This window comes from Elephas maximus, chromosome 9 (assembly GCF_024166365.1).
Source record: "Elephas maximus indicus isolate mEleMax1 chromosome 9, mEleMax1 primary haplotype, whole genome shotgun sequence".
Classification (NCBI taxonomy): Eukaryota; Metazoa; Chordata; class Mammalia; order Proboscidea; family Elephantidae; genus Elephas; species Elephas maximus.
In genome coordinates, this window is record NC_064827.1 from 41,567,263 (window position 1) to 41,589,013 (window position 21,751).

Sequence of the window (21,751 nt, forward strand, 5' to 3'; positions counted from 1 at the left end):
AGACTCAATCAGCCTGAGACCAGAAGAACTAGGTGGCGCTTGGCTACCACCAATGACCGCCCTGACCGGGAACACAACAGAGAGCCCCTCAGGGAGCAGGAGAAAAGTGGGATGCAGAACTCAAATTCACATAAAAAGAGCAGACTTAATGGTCTGACTGTGACTAGAGGAACCCCAGAAGACATGGCCCCTGGACTCTCGGTTAACTCAGAATTAAAACCATTCCTGAAGCCAACTCTTCAAACAAAGATTGGACTGGGCTATAAAACATAAAATAATACTCTTGAGGAGTGTGCTTCTTAATTCAAGTAGATACACAAGACTAATTGGGCAGCTCCTGTCCGGGGGCAAGATGAGAAGGCAGAAAGGGATAGGAGCTGGTTGAATGGACATAGAAAATCTGGGGTGGAAACAGGGCGTGTGCTGTTACATTGTATGGATATCAGCTAGGGTCACATAACCATATGTGTATAAATTTTGTGTAAGAAACTACCTTGAGCTATAAACTTTCACCTAAAGCACAATTAAAAAAAAAAAAAAAAGTCTTATTATCCTCCATAGCATAGCAGATGTGATCTACCAAGCCCCCAGAGTTGTTCTGCTTCAGTGTGCCTGGACCAGACGTGCAACATAAGCCTCAAGAGAGAGAGACAGCCTCACCCCACACCTTGCTCTATATGTGTGGGTTAGACTGAGAGGGAGTAAGAACACTCAGTAACAGGAAATGTGCGCTATCATTTCTTTGCTTTTACATTACCATCCCTAATAAACTTTCTTGCTACTATCAGGGGAAGCTGTGTAAAGTCACCAAGCATCTTGCCCAACAAATAAGAAGAATAATAAGACATTCTTAAAAATTATCAATGAGAAAGGATAAGATACCTACAGAGAAATGGCAAGTAATATGGTAATACTAATAATAATGTTAATAGTAGCAAATCTTTACATGGAGTTTAAGTGTCAGGCATTATTCTAAATATTTTATAAGCATTAACTCAAATTTTAAATACCCCTATGAGCTACCATACAAGGTATGTATTATTATTACTGAAGGAGCCCTGGTGGTGCAGTGGTTAAGCACTTGGCTGCTAACCGGAAGGTCGGCAGTTTGAACCCACCAGGTGCTCTGTGAAGAAAGATGTGGCAGTCTGCTTCTGTAAAGATCTATAGCCTTGGAAACTCTATGGGGCAGTTCTACCCTGTGCTGTAAGGCTGTATGAGTCAGAATCGACTTGACGGCAGTGGGTTCCGGGTTTTTTTATTAGTGTTATCCCCCATTTTAAAGAAGAGAACACTGAGAACAGAGAGGTTAAGTAATGTAGCCAAGGTCATTACTTAACAGGTGGCAGACAACAGGTTTTTTTCTCAGCAAGATAGATGCCAGAATAATATGGAGTAATATCATCAAAGTAATGAACAACAGTATCTGTCAAACAGAAATTTTTATACCTACTCAAACTATTATTTGAGCATGAGCATGAAATAAAGATATTTTTGTAGCCACAAAAATCAGGAGAATTTTCCACCCTCACTAAAAGAACAATTGAGTGATTATTTCAGCAAGAAGAAGTGTGAACCTACAAAAAGAAATCCTGAAGCACAAGAAACAATGTTGAGAATCTGATATACTGTACTGTTTGGTAAGTTTAATCAAGTATTGACTAGAAGGGAGAAAATACTTTTTAGTGTAACCATATTAAGAGTCTGTGTTTAGAGAAAGGTGGCAATAATAACCATGGATTTTTTAAAAATTTTGTATTATGGTGTGTATATATACATATATATATAAAACGCTTGCCATTTCAAAATTTTTTACATGTATAATCTGGTGATATTAATTATATTCACCATGTTTTGCATCCATCACCACTATCCATTTCCAAATTTTGCATCATCCTTAACAGAAAGTATTGTTACATATGGATACATAAAGAACTGTAAAATTTCCTGTTCCGAACTCACAAAGACCCCCTTGCTCCCTACCTGCACCTGTTGCCATCAAGTCAATTCCGACTCATAGTGACCCTATAGGACAAAGTAGCACTGCCCCACAGAGTTTCCAAGGAGTGCCTGGTGGATTCAAACTGCTGACCTTTTGGTGAGCAGCCACAAGTCTTAACCAGTACACCACCAAGGTTTCCCCTCGCTCCCTGGTGCCAAATTAAAGCGGTAATTCTGAGAACAGAACATCATGGACTAAGGTCGGGCAAAATCACCAAAGTCCTTTCTGCAAAACTGCAACACCTTCCAGACCAAAGGCCGTCAGAATTGCAGCTGGCCCTCTGTCACTTTTGTTTATTTCCATACAAAACCCTTCTCATTACCCATATTTGGAGAGGCACTCTCTTTGAGTGTTTTCCATGTTGCAACAACTTGAATAGATATCCACTACTTTTCTTTTAAGTCTTGAGGAATTTTGAAAGTTTGATATATGTTAATACTTAAAAGTAATAAAAAACAGGATAAATATAGAATTTATAGCCTCCAACCCGGAAATTTTTTTTTTCTTAACCTGGAAAGGAAGGAAAAGGAGAGCACAGAATATTTTATTAAACAAGTAAAGCCAACAAATGGGAGATAAAGAAGTGAAGAAAAAGGACAATAAAAAAAAAAAATCACAAAATAGCCTTTAGTATTACAAATATATGAGTAACTATTTTAAATGTAAAATAATTATATTTACCTACTAATAGAAATTTTCAGACTGGAAGAGGTAAAAAGTCAACAGAATCCAGCTATATCCTATTTACAAAACATCTAAAACAAAATTACTCAAATCCATAAACACTGTATAACTCTCCATTTATTTAGGCGTTCTTTGATTTTTTTACATCAGCGTTTTGAAGTTTCCAGCATACAGATCCCAATCATATTTTTTGGAGATTTATATATAAGTCCACCTGACCCAAGCCATGGTGTTTTCAGTCACCTCACATGCATGTGAAAGCTGGACCATGAATAAGGAAGACTGAAGAATTGATGCCTTTGAATTATGGTGTTGGTGAAGAACACTGGATATACCATGGACTGCCAAAAGAATGAACAAATCTGTCTTGAAGCAGTACAGCCAGAATGCTTATTAGAAGCATAGATGGTGAGACTTCATCTTACATACTTTGGACATGTTTTTAGGCTTGACCAGTCCCTGGAGAGGGTCACCATGCTTGGTAAAACACAGGGTCAGCAAAAAAGAGGAAGACCCTCAACAAGATGGATTGACACGGTGGCTACAACAATGGACTTAAGCGTAATAACGATTATGAGGATGGAGCAGGGCTGGGTAGTATCTCCTTCTGTTTTACACAGGGTGGTTATGAGTCAGAACCAGCTCAATGGCACCTAACAATAATAACATTGTATAATTTTTGTGTTACTGTAAAAGGTACTCTTTTTTACTTAAACTTCCGATTGTTTATTGCTGATATATAAAAATATACTTGCATTTTATATATTGACCTTGTATCCTAAAACTCTGATAAGCTCACTTAATAGTTATATAGTAAACTTTTTGTAGATTCTTTGGTATTTCCTACGTAGACAATCATGTCATCTGCAAATATAACACAGTTTTCTTTCTGTCCAATTTGCATGCCTTTTATTTCTTTTTCTGGGCTTATTGCACTGGCTTAAACCCATTAAGAGTGGTGACAGTTGACTCCTTGACTTGTGCCTGCTTTTATAGGGAAAGCATTCAGTCTTTTACCTTTAAGTATAATGTTAGCTGTAGGTTTATTGTAGATGTCCTTTATTGGGTTAAGGAAGTTCCTTTCTCCTCCTAGTTTGCTATAAGTTTTCATTATTAATGGATATCGAATTTTGTCCAATGCTTTTTCTGCATTTTGAGTTGATTATACTTTTTCTTTATTAGTCTGTTGATCAAACAAATTACATTAGTTGATTTTCAAATGTTGAAGCAGCCGTGCCTTCCTGAGAAGAACTCAGTCTGTTTATGATGTATCATCCTTTTTATATATTGCTAGATTAGATTGGCTAATATTTTGTTGAAGATTCTTGTGTCTCTGTTCTTGAAGAACATGTGTTCCTAAGGAATCCTGGCATCATATAGCAAGTTGGGAAATGTACGCTCATCTATTCTCTGGAAGAGTTTTATAAAATCGGGATTATTTTTCCCAAATATTTGGTAGGTTTCACCAGTGAAGTCATCTGGGCCCGGAATTCTCTTTGTAGGAATGTTCAATTTCTTTAAGGTTTTTCTTTGCTGGGAGTTTTCAAATACCAGTGCAATTTATTTAATTAAAGACAATTCAGGTTATCTATTTCTTCTTGAGTGAGATATGATAATTTGTTTATTTTAAGAATTTTTCCATTTCATCTCAGTTGTCAAATTTATGGGCATAAAGTTATTCATAATATACCCTTATTATCCTTTTAATTTCTTCCACCAAATTAACAAAAAAGCTAATGACAGCACCCAATGTTGTGAAGATTCCTCAAAGAATCTGCCCCAGCTGACGGAAATTTATACTTACAAAAGTTTTCTGGAGGACAATTTAGAAACACATTTCAAAAGCTTTAAGAATGTGCAAACCCTTTGACCCAGAATTCCTCTTCTAGAAATTTATGATAAGGAAATAATTATAAATATGGTCAATGTTTTATGCATAAAAATTATAATCTTCATAATGAATAAAGAGGGAAATCTTTAAACCGCTAAAAATGGGGGGTGGTCAATGATTAAATAAATGTGTGTAATGCAATATCATCCAACAATACAAAAATCATGTTTTCAGTTAACTTTCAGTTGCTTGAGAAAAGTTTCTGATATTATGCTTTGAAGAAAATGTAACATAAGAAACTACCTACTGTGTGCTCCCATTTTTTTGAGTTAGAACAGAGACCATGGGTAGTAGTCATCCATGGGTGGTAGAATGAAGGGTAGATTTAATGGTGTTTGTGTGTGTGTTTGAAGCTTTTTTGCAGTGAACATGTTTTACTTTTATAATCAGAATAAAAGTGATGTACAGAAATGTTCTTAATTTCAGCTCTGTTTTAAAACCACTGTTATATTTTACTACCCTGCAATAAACATCTCCTTCAAGAATACCTCATTTTGCTTTCTCCAAAAGTTGCAAAACAACTTAGATAATGAGCAGTTTATCTGCAGTAATAACGTATTGGCTCTACTTAAGGAACTAGCTCACAGAGCTTTTCCCTGTGGCAAAACAAAAATGTCATACATAGAGGCATTACAGTGTTTATGCTAACTATGGCATTTGATACACTTGTGCTCTTTATTATTCTCATTAATTTTGTGATTGTTAATAGTGTTGCTATTTATATGACGACTTAACCTTTCAGGTTTCAATCAAAGATTTCAAGACTCAATGGAGAATGTGTCTAGAATGTAAGCAAATATGTTTCTGAGTGATTTTTCCCAGCAGAGAACATATTTTGAAACTCAATATATTTAAACTACTTTGATACCTAGCTAACATTTTTGTTTATATATGATTTTTATCATCTTATAGAAAGTCTGACACAATGTTTCAGTTTCTAAAAATAAGTGATGTTTCCTAAAGGGATAGCAGATTCAGGAAACTAGAGAAGGTCAGGAAACAATTATTTCATTAATAAATGTTTAAAAATGTTAAATGACTTCCATAAAAATGTGTATGAATGTCAAAAATAGATATACAATGAAAATTTAACCTACTGGGATATTTTCTAGGTGTTCCCTTTTGTGTAGACAATCATAAAATAAGCAAGAATAACTTTTTAACAAAAAGCCTTATTTTTATAGTTAAGAACTGTTTTGGGTTTAAATCTAAGCAGGATAAACTACAAACATTCAAAAGAATAAAAATATAGAAGCTTCTACTCAACATTGTAAAAATGTCCATTCTACCAATAGAGATCTATAGATACAATGCAATCCTGATCCAAATTCCAATGACATTTTTTAATGAGATGGAGAAACAAATGACCAACTTCTTATGGAAGGGAAAGAGGCCCCAGATAAGTAAAGCATTACTGAAAAAGAAGAACAAAGCAAGAGGCCTCACACTACCTGATTTTAGAACATATTATACTGCCACAGTAGTCAAAGCAGCCTGGTACTGGTACAACAACAGATACATAGACCAATGGAACAGAATTGGGAATCCAAACATAAATCCATCCACATATGAGCAGCTGATATTTGACAAAAGCCCAAAGTCAGTTAAATGGGAAAAGACAGTCTCTTTAACAAATGGTGCTGGCATAACTGGATATCCATCTGGAAAAAAATGTAACAAGGCCCATACCTCACACCATGCACAAAAACGAACTAAAAATGGATCAAAGATCTAAATATAAAATCTAAATCGATAAAGATCATGGAAAAAAATAGGGACAATGCTAAGAACCCTAATACGTGGCATAAACAGTATACAAAACATTACTAACAACAAATACACACCAGAAAAGACACTAGATAACTGGCAACTCCTAAAAATCAAACACTTATGTTCATCCAAAGACTTCACCAAAAGAGTAAAAAGATTACCTACACACTGGGACAAAGTTTTTGGGTACAACAAATCCAACCAGCATCTGATCTCTAAAAGCTACATGATACTGCAAAAACTCAACAACATAAAAGACAAATAACCCAATTGAAAAATAGGCAATAAATATAAACAGGCACTTCACTAAAGAAGACATTCAGGCAGCTAACAGATACATGAAGAAATGTTCACGATCATTAGCCATTAGAGAAATCCAAATCAAAACTACAATGAGATACCATCTCACTCCAACAAAAAAAAATAAGGCTACCATTAATCCAAAAAGCACAAAATAATAAATGTTGGAGAGGTTGTGGAGAGACTGGAACACTTACACACTGCTGATGGGAATGTAAAATGGTACAACCACTTTGGAAATCAATTTGGCGCTTCCTTTAAAAGCTAGAACTACCATACAATCCAGCAATCCCCCTCCTGGGAATATATCCTAGAGAACAGATATATACACACCCTTGTTCACTGCAGCACTGTTTACAATAGCAAACAGATGGAAGCAACCAAGGTGCCCATCAACAGGTGAATGGACAAACAAATTATGGTATATTCACTTAATGGAATACTATGCAATGATTAAGAACAATGATGAATCCATGATACATAACATGGGGGAATCTGGAAGGCATTATGCTGAGTGAAATTGGCCAGTTGCAAAAGGACAAATATTGTTTGAGACCACTTTTATAAGAACTCAAGAAAAAGTTTGAACAGAGAAGAAAATATTCTTTGATGGTTACGAGAGGAGGGGAGAGGGGTATTCCCTAATTAGTAGACAAGAACTATTTTAGGTGAAGGGAAAGACAACACACAATACAGGAGAGGTCTGCACAACTGGATTAAACCAAAAGCAAAGAAGTTTCCTGAAAACGAGTGAACGCTTCAAAGGCCAGAATAGCAGGGATGAGGGTCTGGGGACCATAGTTTCAGGGGACATCTAGGTCAACTGGCATAACAAAAAGTATTAAGAAAACATTCTGCATCCCACTTTGGTGAGTAGCGTCTGGGGTCCTGAACACTAGCAAGCAGCCACCTAAGATGCATCAATTGGTCTCAACCCACCTACAACAAAGGAGAATGAAGAACACCAAAGACACAAGGTAAATATGAACCCAAGAGACAGAAAGGGCCACATAAACCACAGGCTACATCAGCCTGAAACTGGAAGAAATAGATGGTGCCTGGCTGCAACTGATGACAGCCCTTACAGGGAACACACCAGAGAGTCCCTGATGGAGCAGGAAACAGTGGGATGCAAACCTCAAATTCTCGTAAAAAAAACAGACTTAATAGTCTGACTGAGACTAGAGGGACCCCGGAGGTCATGGTCTCCGGATCTTCTGTTAGCCCAAGATTGGAACCATTCCTGAAGTCAACTCTTCAGACAGGGACTGGACTAGACTATAAGACAGAAAATGATACTTCTAAGGAGTGAGCTTCTTGCCTCAAGTAGACACATGAGGCTATGTGGGCAGCTCCTGCCTGGAGGCAAGATGAGAAGGCAGATGGGACAGGAACTGGTTGAATGGACATGGGGAATACAGGGTGGAGAGGAGGAGTATACTGTCTTATTGAGGGGAGAGCAGCTAGGAGTACATGGCAAGGTATATATAAGTTTTTGTACAACTGACTTGATTTGTGAACTTTCACTTAAAGTACAATAAAAATATATATATACATGTATAGAAGCTTCTCTACTTTAACTGTTAGGAACAGTTGAGGTCCCCAGTGGAAGCTTATTACTTTTGCCATTAGATGGTTTATGCCATCTTGTACAGTCATTTTAACCTCAGCCATGCAGTTGTTCATTAGTCTCTTCTGCTGTGTTTTTGAATCATTTTGAGGTATTTTACCTGCATAGTTAATGCCACTATATATGATAAGCATAAAGCAATGAGAATGTTGAACTATTATATTTTCTATACTTTAGAACAGTTTACAAAGCATTATGGTTGCCATCTAATGGGAAAAAAATGTTTAAAAGAACCCTCTAATGGCAAAAACTCTAAAAGTTTAACAAAACAGTCTGTTGCCAAGGCCGAAGTGAAAACAGGCCCTCTCATACTTGGTGTTGAAAATGCATAATAGTACCACTACACCTATGGAGACTGTACCTATGGACATTATTAAATTATTGCCATTTAGCTCCAAAACTACCCTTTTATATTCTGCTTTTTGACCTTGGGGTCAGGACTCTCAAATCACCTTTCTACTTTGTCAGCTGGCTCTAAGTCAACCTGTTGCCATTGAGTCAATTCTGACTCACAGCGACCCTATGGGACAGAGTAGAGCCGCTCCATAGGGTATGCAAGGAGCAGCCAGTGGGTCCGAACTACCCGCCTTTTAGTGAGAAGCCGATCTCTTCACCACTACACCACTAGGGCTCCAGCTCTAAGTTTTTGCTGTTGTTGTCGTTGTTAGGTGCTGTCAAGTTGGTTCTGACTCATAGTGACCTAGGCTCTGTGAATAGTGGGCGCCAGAGGGAGCCTGGGACACTAGAGGAGAAAGAAGGGAGTTGCTCCTTCCTGTTTCTAGCTGGGTGTTGCAGTGCTTAAGAGCTTGGCTGCTAATCATAAAGGTTGGCAGTTTGAGTCCACCAGGTGGTCCTGGGAAACCCCATGGGACAGTTCTACCCTGTCCTGTTGGGTTGCTATGAGTCAGAATCAACTGGACGACAATGGATTTGGCTTCTTTTGGTTTCCTGTGGGCTTCTTTTCTGCTGGCAATGCCAATGAGTCAGCCCCGCAGTGTTTCTTCACCCTGACAGCAACAGTACAGTCCCATAAAAAAAAAAAAAAAAATTTTTTTTTTTTAAACCATTGGCATCGAGTTAATTCTGACCCATGGTGACCTCATGTGTTACCAGAGAGAACTGGTCCATAGGGTTTTCTTGCCTGTAATCTTTATGGAAACAGATCACCAGCCCTTTCTTCCTTGGCTCCACTGGGTGGGTTCAAACCGCCAACATTTCAGTTAGCAACTAGTCATAAACTACTTATGCCACCCAGGAACCTCACTGTTGTTGTGTGCCTTCGAATCGATTCCAACTCAGCAGCACCTAAATCCAGTCTTCAGTTTTCCCCACACTTGCAAACCTCTTCTCCCTACAGAGACATCAGAATCAGCTGGCTACCATCCTGTTTCAAGGCCTGGGTCTTAGGTCCACCGGGCTTCTCTTTCACGCTCAGAAACACCAGCATGAGTCAAGCAGTACCATCTGCTTAGAGGGCTGAGTTTCAGCTCCTGGGACTACTCCTCTATATTTTTTCAGTCCTCAGGGCTGGTAGCTGCTTCCTACAGCTGCTATCTTTTTGATACCTTAGAGTTTAATCAAGCATTTATCTTGCTTGTCCTATATGAATTGTACCTCAAGGTAACCAAGTAGTTACTGAAGAAAAGCTTTTCAATCATAGAAGTAATAAGTGAGAAAGACATTATAAAATTAGAATATCTTCATCTGCAACCCCTAATGAATTACCTGTTCACATTTCCTAACAAAGAGACGATCAGATATTATGTGCCTCCTGTGAAAGTATACCACATCATCTATTAAGTATTCTTGCAAATAAATAAAACCAGAATCTAATCAAGCCTCAAGATACAAGTACCTATTTACAAGAGACAGAAGAGCATATTAAATGACATCATGGGTATGCAAACAGCAAAACCCAAGTGGTAGAAACCTACAGGACAAACAATCTAATTTCTTCAACAAGTAAACTGTAAGAATAAAGAGATCGCAAATCTATAAATTAAAAAAGAGAGAGAGAAAAAGTTACAGACCTTTTAAAATACAGATTAAAACAAATTGTTAAAAAAAATCATAAGACAATTAGGGAAACTTGAACACAGATGGGATACTTGATGATATTTTGGAATTATTTTTAACTTTGTTAATGTGATAACAATATTCTGGTTATGTTTTTAAAACAAAATATATTATAAATTAAATCATAAAAAGTCAGGTATTTGCTTCAAAATTATCAGGTGGGAGGATAAGAATTGAGTGAGGGAATAAATGAAACAATATTGTCCAAGAATTCACAATTGTTGAATCTGGGTCATGGGTAGGAGCCCTAGTGGTACAGTGGTTAAAGCTACTGACTGCTAACCGAAAGGTCAGCAGTTTAAAATCACCAGCGGCTCCACGGAGATTTATAGCCTTGGAAACCCCATGGGGTCACTGAGTCAGAATCCACTCAACAGCAGCAGGTTATTGGGGGCAGGAAGGGGTCATGGGTAAATGGGAATTGATTGCATAATTCTTTTGACTTTTTTACATGTTTCCCATAATAAAAAGTCAATTTAAAAAACAATCATCTGAGTTTAGAACATTTTCGGCTATAACTCTTTGATAACTTGCAATTTCTTGCATGATTATTACAAGGTTTTCCATTTCTTCTAGAGTCACCTTTTGGTGATTTATACATAATACTATGAAGGAAAATGTATTCATCAGAATATCTGTTACAGAGAATAAAAGAAATTCTTTGATAACTACACTTTGTGTAGGATGCAAGGCTGTAAGTAAGCCTGACTATGAGAAGAAAAATTATGCCTGATAAAAAAAGCAAGTTATTTCTTGGTTGTGCCTGAAAGAAAATGAGGAGAAAGAGAAGAAAAAAGAAAGTAGAGGTGAAAAGAGCAAGATGGCTAAGCAGTGTATGATTAAGTACTTCCTTATTATTCCTGAAATGAGTAGAAATAGTCTATAAGAAATAAAAGTCGAGAGGCGGGGCCAAGATGGCGGACTAGGGAGACACTACCTCAGATCCCTCTTGCAACAAAGACTCGGAAAAACAAGTGAATCGATCAAGTACATAACAATCTACGAACCCTGAACAACAAACACAGATTTAGAGACGGAAAACGAACAAATACAGGGAAGCAGTGATTGTTTTTGGAGCCTGGAGCCAGCGTCCCAGTCAGGTAACCTTTGGCGCCCGATTTAGGGCACAGCCCAGGGGAGCTGAGGGTGCAAACAAGGGGCGTGACGACGTAGCCGGTGGGATAAGTCCCCGGGAGGCAGTGACTGGTCTTGGAGCGGGGAGAGCAGCGTCCCAGCTGGGGAACCGTCCCGCCGGGATTTTGACTGGGCGCTGGCACGGCACAAGCACGGAGAGCTGCGCCACTCCCCTGAACTAACCCCGGGAGGGGGCCCAGCAGGTCCGCGGGGGCGGCACGGCGACGGCTGGCCGGACGAGAAGTCCCCGAGAGGCAGCGACTGATTTTGGACCCGGGAGTAAAGCGTCCCAGCAGGGGAACCTTCATGCTAGGATTTAGACTGGCAGCGGGTGGTTTCAGAGGGCCAGACCCCCTGGGGCAATCTCCACACAGCCAGCACACATAGGCAACAAGCCCCTCAGGAATCTCAGATATAATAGTCATTCCAAGCAAGACAAGCAACTCCGGCTATATTCTGAGGTGCTACTCTCCTATCTCTCTGATCCCTCCCCCACCCTTCCCAGGTGGCTTTATTAACATTAGAATTGCCTGAGCCAGAGGGAGAATGGTTCCGCACGGCTTTGCTTTCCCCCCCTTTTTTTTTCTCTTTTGGTCTTTTCCTAACCCACGCTTTTGGCCTGAGAGAAGGAACAAAAAAAAAAAAAAAAAAACCCAGGGACAAAAAATCCACCCCTAATTGGACTAAAAACACAGAACCAGCTACAGCCAAGCATATATAACCCAAATCTCAGACTTTCATCCTTACAGGGAACAAGGTGGCAGTTATAACCAACCCAAAGGCAATTCTGATAGGGATCTGACTGCATTTTTTTTAGCAGATTTTCTGGAAAAACTAGTTTCCCAGTGATGGCTCGGAGACAGCAGTCCATATCAAACCACATAAACAGACCATGACAGCTTCTCCAACCCCCCAAACAAAAGAATCAAAATCTTTCCCAAATGAAGATACAATCCTGGAATTATCAGATACAGAATATAATAAACTAATTTACAGAATGCTTCAAGACATCAGAAATGAAATAAGGCAAACTGCAGAAAAAGTCAAGGAACACCCTGATAAAACTGTTGAAGAACTCAAAAAGATTATTCAAGAACATAGTGGAAAAATTAATAAGTTGCAAGAATCCATAGAGAGACAGCATGTAGAAATCCAAAAGATTAACAATAAAATTACAGAACTTGACAACGCAATAGGAAGTCAGAGGAGCAGACTCAAGCAATTAGAATGCAGACTGGGACATCTGGAAGACCAGGGAATTAACACCAATATAACTGAAAAAAAATCAGATAAAAGAATTAAAAAAAATGAAGAAACCCTAAGAATCATGTGGGACTCTATCAAGAAGGATAACTTGCGTGTGATTGGAGTCCCAGAACAGGGAGGGAGGACAGAAAACACAGAGAAAATAGTTGAAGAACTCCTGACAGAAAACTTCCCTGACATCATGAAAGACGAAAGGATATCTATCCAAGATGCTCATCGAACCCCATTTAAGATTGATCCAAAAAGAAAGACACCAAGACATATTATCATCAAACTCGCCAAAACCAAAGATAAACAGAAAATTTTAAAAGCAGCCAGGGAGAAAAGAAAGGTTTCCTTCAAGGGAGAATCAATAAGAATAAGTTCAGACTACTCAGCAGAAACCATGCAGGCAAGAAGGGAATGGGACGACATATACAAAGCACTGAAGGAGAAAAACTGCCACCCAAGGATCATATATCGAGCAAAACTCTGTCTGAAATATGAAGGCAAAATTAAGATATTTACAGATAAACACAAGTTTAGAGAATTTGCAAAAACAAAACCAAAGCTACAAGAAATACTAAAGGATATTGTTTGGTCAGAAAACCAATAATATCAGATACCAGCACAACACAAGGTCACAAAACAGAACATCCTGATATCAACTCAAATAGGGAAATCACAAAAACAAATTCAGATTAATTAAAAAAAAATACTCATAACAGGGAATCACGGAAGTCAATATGTAAAAAATCACAATAATCAAAAAGAGGGACTAAATACAGGAGGCATAGAACTGCCATATGGAGAGTGATACAAGGCGATATAGAACAAGTTAGGTTTTTACTTAGAAAAATAGGAGTAAATAATAAGGTAACCACAAAGAGGTATAACAACTCCATAACTCAAGATAAAAGCCAAGAAAAACATAACGACTCAACAAACATAAAGTCAAACACTACGAAAATAAGGATCTCACAATTTAATAAGAAAAACGTCTCAGCACAAAAAAGTATGTGGAAAAATGAAATTGTCAACAACACACATAAAAAGGCATCAAAATGACAACACTAAACACTTATTTATCTATAATTACGCTGAATGTAAATGGACTAAATGCACCCATTAAGAGACAGAGAGTCTCGGACTGGATAAAGAAACATGATCCGTCTATATGCTGCCTTCAAGAGACACACCTTAGACTTAGAGACACAAACAAACTAAAACTCAAAGGATGGAAAAAAATATATCAAGCAAACAATAAGCAAAAACGAAGAGGAGTAGCAATATTAATTTCTGACAAAATAGACTTTAGACTTAAATCTACCACAAAGGATAAAGAAGGACACTACATAATGATAAAAGGGACAATTGATCAGGAAGACATAACCATATTAAATATTTATGCACCCAATGACAGGGCTGCAAGATACATAAATCAAATCTTAACAGAATTGAAAAGTGAGATAGACACCTCCACAATTATAGTAGGAGACTTCAACACACCACTCTCGGAGAAGGACACGACATCCAGTAAGAAGCTCAATAGAGACACGGAAGACCTACTTACAACAATCAACCAACTTGACCTCATTGACTTATACAGAACTCTCCACCCAACTGCTGCAAAGTATACTTTTTTTTCTAGCGCACATGGAACATTCTTTAGAATAGACCACATATTAGGTCATAAAACAAACCTTTGCAGAATCCAAAACATCGAAATATTACAAAGCATCTTCTCAGACCACAAGGCAATAAAACTAGAAATCAATAACAGAAAAACTAGGGAAAAGAAATCAAATACTTGGAAACTGAACAATACCCTCCTGAAAAAAGACTGGGTTACAGAAGACATCAAGGAGGGAATAAGGAAATTCATAGAATGCAACGAGAATGAAAATACTTCCTATCAAAACCTCTGGGACACAGCAAAAGCAGTGCTCAGAGGCCAATTTATATCGATAAATGCACACGTACAAAAAGAAGAAAGAGCCAAAATCAGAGAACTGTCCCTACAACTTGAACAAATAGAAACTGAGCAACAAAAGAATCCATCAGGCACCAGAAGAAAACAAATAATAAAAATTAGAGCTGAACTAAATGAATTAGAGAACAGAAAAACAATTGAAAGAATTAACAAAGCCAAAAGCTGGTTCTTTGAAAAAATTAACAAAATTGATAAACCATTGGCCAGACTGACTAAAGAAATACAAGAAAGGAAACAAATAACCCAAATAAGAAACGAAAAGGACCACATCACAACAGACCCAACTGAAATCAAAAGAATCATATCAGATTATTACGAAAAATTGTACTCTAACAAATTTGCAAACCTAGAAGAAATGGATGAATTCCTGGAAAAACACTACCTACCTAAACTAACACATTCAGAAGTAGAACAACTAAATAGACCCATAACAAACAAAGAGATTGAAACGGTAATCAAAAAACTCCCAACAAAAAAAGCCCTGACCCGGACGGCTTCACTGCAGAGTTCTACCAAACTTTCAGAGAAGAGTTAACACCACTACTACTGAAGGTATTTCAAAGCATAGAAAATGACGGAATACTACCCAACTCATTCTATGAAGCCACCATCTCCCTGATACCAAAACCAGGTAAAGACATTACAAAAAAAGAAAATTACAGACCTATATCCCTCACGAACATAGATGCAAAAATCCTCAACAAAATCCTAGCCAATAGAATACAACAACATATCAAAAAAATAATTCACCACGATCAAGTGGGATTTATACCAGGTATGCAAGGCTGGTTTAATATCAGAAAAACCATTAATGAAATCCATCACATAAATAAAACAAAAGACAAAAACCACATGATCTTATCAATTGATGCAGAAAAGGCATTTGACAAAGTCCAACACCCATTTATGATAAAAACTCTCACCAAAATAGAAACTGAAGGAAAATTCCTCAACATAATAAAGGGCATCTATGCAAAGCCAACAGCCAATATCACTCTAAATGGAGAGACCCTGAAAGCATTTCCCTTGAGAACGGGAACCAGACAAGGATGCCCTTTATCACCGCTCTTATTCAACATCGTGCTAGAAGTCCTAGCCAGGGCAATTAGGCTAGACAAAGAAATAAAAGGCATCCGGATTGGCAAGGAGGAAGTAAAATTATCTGTATCTGCAGCTGACATGATCTTATACACAGAAAACCCTAAGGAATCCTCCAGAAAACTACTGAAACTAATAGAAGAGTTTGGCAGAGTCTCAGGTTATAAAATAAACATACAAAAATCACTTGGATTCCTCTACATCAACAAAAAGAACACCGAAGAGGAAATAACCAAATCAATACCATTCGCAGTAGCCCCCAAGAAGATAAAATACTTAGGAATAAATCTTACCAAGGATGTAAAAGACCTATACAAGGAAAACTACAAAGCTCTACTACAAGAAATTAAAAAGGACATACTTAAGTGGAAAAACATACCTTGCTCATGGATAGGAAGACTTAACATAGTAAAAATGTCTATTCTACCAAAAGCCATCTATACATACAATGCACTTCCGATCCAAATTCCAATGTCATTTTTTAAGGTGATAGAGAAACAAATCACCAATTTCACATGGAGGGGAAAGAAGCCTCGGATAAGCAAAGCATTACTGAAAAAGAAGAAGAAAGTGGGAGGCCTCACTCTACCTGACTTCAGAAGCTATTATACAGCCACAGTAGTCAAAACAGCCTGGTACTGGTACAACAACAGGCACATAGACCAATGGAACAGAATTGAGAACCCAGATATAAATCCATCCACGTATGAGCAGCTGATATTTGACAAAGGACCAGTGTCAGTTAAGTGGGGAAAAGATAGTCTTTTTAACAAATGGTGCTGGCATAACTGGATATCCATTAGTAAAAAACTGAAACAGGACCCATACCTCACACCATGCACAAAAACTAACTCCAAGTGGATCAAAGACCTAAACATAAAGACTAAAACGATAAAGATCATGGAAGAAAAAATAGGGACAACTCTAGGAGCCCTAACACAAGGCATAAACAGAATACAAAACATTACCAAAAATTATGAAGAGAAACCAGATAACTGGGAGCTCCTAAAAATCAAACACCTATGCTCGTCTAAAGACTTCACCAAAAGAGTGAAAAGACCACCTACAGACTGGGAAAGAATTTTCAGCTATGACATCTCCGACCAGCGCCTGATCTCTAAAATATACATGATTCTGTCAAAACTCAACCACAAAAAGACAAACAACCCAATCAAGAAGTGGGCAAAGGATATGAACATACACTTCACTAAAGAAGATATTCAGGCAGCTAACAGATCCATGAGAAAATGCTCTCGATCGTTAGCCATTAGAGAAATGCAAATTAAAACTACGATGAGATTCCATCTCACTCCAACAAGGCTGGCATTAATCCAAAAAACACAAAACAATAAATGTTGGAGAGGCTGCGGAGAGATTGGAACTCTTATACACTGCTGGTGGGAATGTAAAATGGTACAACCACTTTGGAAATCTGTCTGGCGTTATCTTAAACAGTTAGAAATAGAACTACCATACAACCCAGAAATCCCACTCCTCGGAATATACCCCAGAGAAGTAAGAGCCTTCACACAAACAGATATATGCACACCCATGTTTATTGCAGCTCTGTTTACAATAGCAAAAAGCTGGAAGCAACCAAGGTGTCCATCAACGGATGAATGGGTAAATAAATTGTGGTATATTCACACAATGGAATACTATGCATCAATAAAGAACAGTGACGAATCTGTGAAACATTTCATAACATGGAGGAACCTGGAAGGCATTATGCTGAGCGAAATTAGTCAGAGGCAAAAGGACAAATATTGTATAAGACCACTATTATAAGATCTTGAGAAACAGTAAAAACTGAGAAGAACACATGCTTTTGTGGTTACAGGGGGGGAGGAAGGGAGGGAGGGAGAGGGTTTTTTATTGATTAATTAGTAGATAAGAACTGCTTTAGGTGAAGGGAAAGACAACACTCAATACATGGAAGGTAAACTCAATTGAACTGGACCAAAAGCAAAGAAGTTTCCGGGATAAAATGAATGCTTCAAAGGTCAGCGGAGCAAGGGCGGGGGTCTGGGGACCATGGTTTAAGGGGACTTCTAAGTCAATTGGCAAAATAATTCTATTATGAAAACATTCTGCATTCCACTTTGAGATGTGGCGTCTGGGTTCTTAAATGCTAACAAGCAGCCATCTAAGATGCATCAATTGGTCTCAACCCACCTGGAGCAAAGGAGAATGAAGAACACCAAGGTCACACGACAACTAAGAGCCCAAGAGACAGAAAGGGCCACATGAACCAGAGACCTACATCATCCTGAGACCAGAAGAACTAGTTGGTGCCCGGCCACAATCGATGACTGCCCTGACAGGGAGCACAGCAGAGAACCCCTGAGGGAGCAGGAGATCAGTGGGATGCAGACCCCAAATTCTCATAAAAAGACCAGACTTAATGGTCTGACTGAGACTAGAGGAATCCCAGCAGCCATGGTCCCCAGACCCTTCTATTGGCACAGGAGAGGAACCATCCCCGAAGACAACTCATCAGACATGAAAGGAACTGGACAGTGGGTGGGAGAGAGTTGCTGATGAAGAGTGAGCTAATTATATCAGGTGGACACTTGAGATTGTGTTGGCATCTCATGTCTGGAGGGGGGATGGGAGGATAGAGAGAGAGGGAAGCTGGCAAAATTGTCACAAAAGGAGAGACTGGAAGGGCTGACTCAATAGGGGGAGAGCAAGTGGGAGTGCGGAGTAAGATGTATGTAAACTTATATGTGACAGACTGACTTGATTTGTAAACGTTCACTTGAAGCTCAATAAAAGTTAATAAAAAAAAAAAAAGAAAGAAAAGTCGTGGTACCACCTCATGGGTGTTTACCATGTGTGAGTCACTTTTCTAAACAGTGTCAACTCATTCAATCCTTATTACAAATCTCTGAGGTAAGACTTATTATTATCCCTGTTTTCCAGATGATTAAACCAAGGCACAGAGTTGTTGTTGTTAGGTGCTGTCGAGTTGGTACCAACTCATAGTGACCCTATAGGACAGAGTAGAACTGCCCCATAGGGTTTCCAATTAGCAGCCAGTGAATTTGAACTGCTGACCACGTGGTTTTCAGCAGTGCTCTTAACCATTATGCCACCAGGGCTCAAGAGAGTAAGTACTTTTCCCATGTGGCACAACTAGTAAAAGGTGGAGCCTGGATTGAAACTCCGGATTCAAAGGCAATATAGCTCTTTAGCCATTGTACCCTAGTGCAGGGGTCAGAAAACTACGACCCACTACAATTAGCGGCCTGTTTTAGTACATCCTGAGAGTTAAAAAATGGTTTTTACACTTCTAAAGGGTTGTAAAAGAAGAAGAATATGCAACATGTGTGGACCAAAAAGACTAAATACAATACGTACTGTCTGGTCTATTACAACAAAGGTTGCCAACACTTGTTCTAGCATCTCACTGTGATATGAATGGTTTCCATGTGGAAACTGGCAAAGGGTTAGGCTGGCCCATGTTGGATGTTGCTGAGAAAATAAGGACAGCTCACATGGATACAGTAGCATGGATGCTTAGAAAAATCTGAAGGCAGCACAAAATCTCGAAGCATGAAGTCTTTGAATTGTCACAAGTAACAGAAGGCGCAAGTCAACTATATCAGCTGACCAAAAATCAACTAATATATGTAAATCAAACCAAACCCATTGCCATCCAGTCAATTCCAACTCAGCAATCTTATAAGACAGAGTAGAACTTCCTCATAGGGTTTCCAAGGAGTGGCTGGTGGATTTGAACTGCCGACATTTTGGTTACCAGCCGAGCTCTTAACCACTGCACCACCATAAATTGTGTTTCTTTATGAGTTTCAAAATTGCTTGTATAAAGTATTTCACAGTAATGTATTAAATTATTTTAACATCCCTGTTTGTAGATATATACCTCTATAAATATTTACAAATTTGCCTCCTTTTTATTAGATTTGTCAGAGATTCATCCATTTTCTTTATTTTTTAAAGATAGTATTCTCAGAATTAACCTAACCCTAGGGAAAAAAAAATTTTTTTTTAGCTCATTAATATTTTTGTTACTTACTAATTTTTACTTTCTTTTACTAACTTCATTAATTTCTTCCCTTTTTAATTAACTATATATTTACCACTAGGAACAGCTTAAAAACCAAACCAAACCTGTTGCCGTCGAGTCGATTCCAACTCATCATGACCCTATAGGACAGAGCAGGACTACCCCAGAGTTTCCAAGTAGCACCTGGTATATTCAAACTGCCAGCCTTTTGGTTAACAGCTGTAGCACTTAACCACTGCGCCACCAGGGTTTCCATGTACACCTTAAACCAAACCAAATGTACAGCTCAGTTACCTCAGAATATTTGGGGGTTATAATTGCAGTGCTTTTTTGATATAATTAATAAAGTAATATATCCTAGGTTTACAAACAGCTCTTGAAAAAATAGAGGGAATACAGATTCTGTAACACAAAGCAAATTTCAATGTTTTAAAAACAAAATATATTATAAATGAAATGATATGGTGTTATCAATTTGCTTCAAAATAATCAGGGGGGGTCAGATATAGAAGTAACAATATTGGCCATAAGTTGATAATTGTTGGAGCCGGGTGATGTGTATATGGGAGATCATTATACTATTCTCTCTACTTTTGTAAATGGTTGAGATTACGCATAATAAAGGAAAATTTTAATAAGCAAAAAAAAAGTTTTTAGGTGGAAAAGTTCCAAATTTCCTGCTTGACAATTATAAAAATAATTTTAATTTTTTTAGCTTTTAATTAAATAATAATTACATGAAAAGTTTAATAAACTGAACCTTTTTTCCTCAAAATGACATACATAAATTTGTTCCCGATGATTTCAATCAAACACCATACCAAAAAGAAAAAACACAGATGCCTGTCAGAGTTACTATTTTATGGACATTGGCAGGAGATAAGAGATTCCTGGGTCATAGACAAAGGACTTTATTACTCACGGCCCAGCAGGCAGCATAAACATCGTGTCGTATCATTCCACTCACCTCAGGTACCCTGGGGATAACAGGGAGAGGCCAAAGAGGATGTCACACATGCAATGGGTTTGTGTTGCAGCTAGAGAATGCTAAGTTTGGAGAATTTACACTCTTACAGTAAGTGGTAGGCGAGTCTCTTTGAACCCACATGTATCCTTAGCCCAGGTCCAACGTTATAAACTCTTGGACAGTATTGTTTCATCTATACCTTCACTCAATTCTTCCCCTGGCCCAATCATATTGAAGCAAATACCTGTCTTTATAAAATTTCAGACCTTAAAATTGTGAGCCACATATGTTGCATATTCAAAGTGTGTGGACCAGGAGCATATTAGGGAGGTACAGTCAAAAATCCTTTTGAGGAGGCCATTCTAACACTTGACAATACTAGATGCTTAGAAACATGGAATATCCATTGAGTATTGACTACTGGCCCATTTTTGGACAACCTTTGCTACAAAAAGGGTGCCATTGTTAGACTGCAAATGCTCCAGAAAGTAAAAATACAACATGGATTTGTCTCAAGAGCACAATGGCATGGTCAGGAGTTGACTGATTGAACAGGAATGGCAGCACACAACCTGAAAAAGTGTTAAGAATAGTGAGACACCACCAGTGGCCCCAAGAGGGGATCAAAGGTCTGATGTAGTCAATATGACAAGAGTGGGACGATTAATGCCTCAGACAATGTCACCTTCACCACAAGACAAACAAGCCAACCTTTGGCAAGGGTCACAAGTCTGGCTTCTGCATTAGAAACATATAATCCTTTGTCTTGTGCCCTAGACAATGATGGTAGACGTGTTGCCATGTCTGGTACCATGATAGATGCAGGTGGCAATGGCAGAGATCTGGACACTGCAAGCTTGATCAGCAACTTGATTTCAGTCAGTCTCATTAGAGAAAGGGCCTATAATATAGACATCTAACATGAATG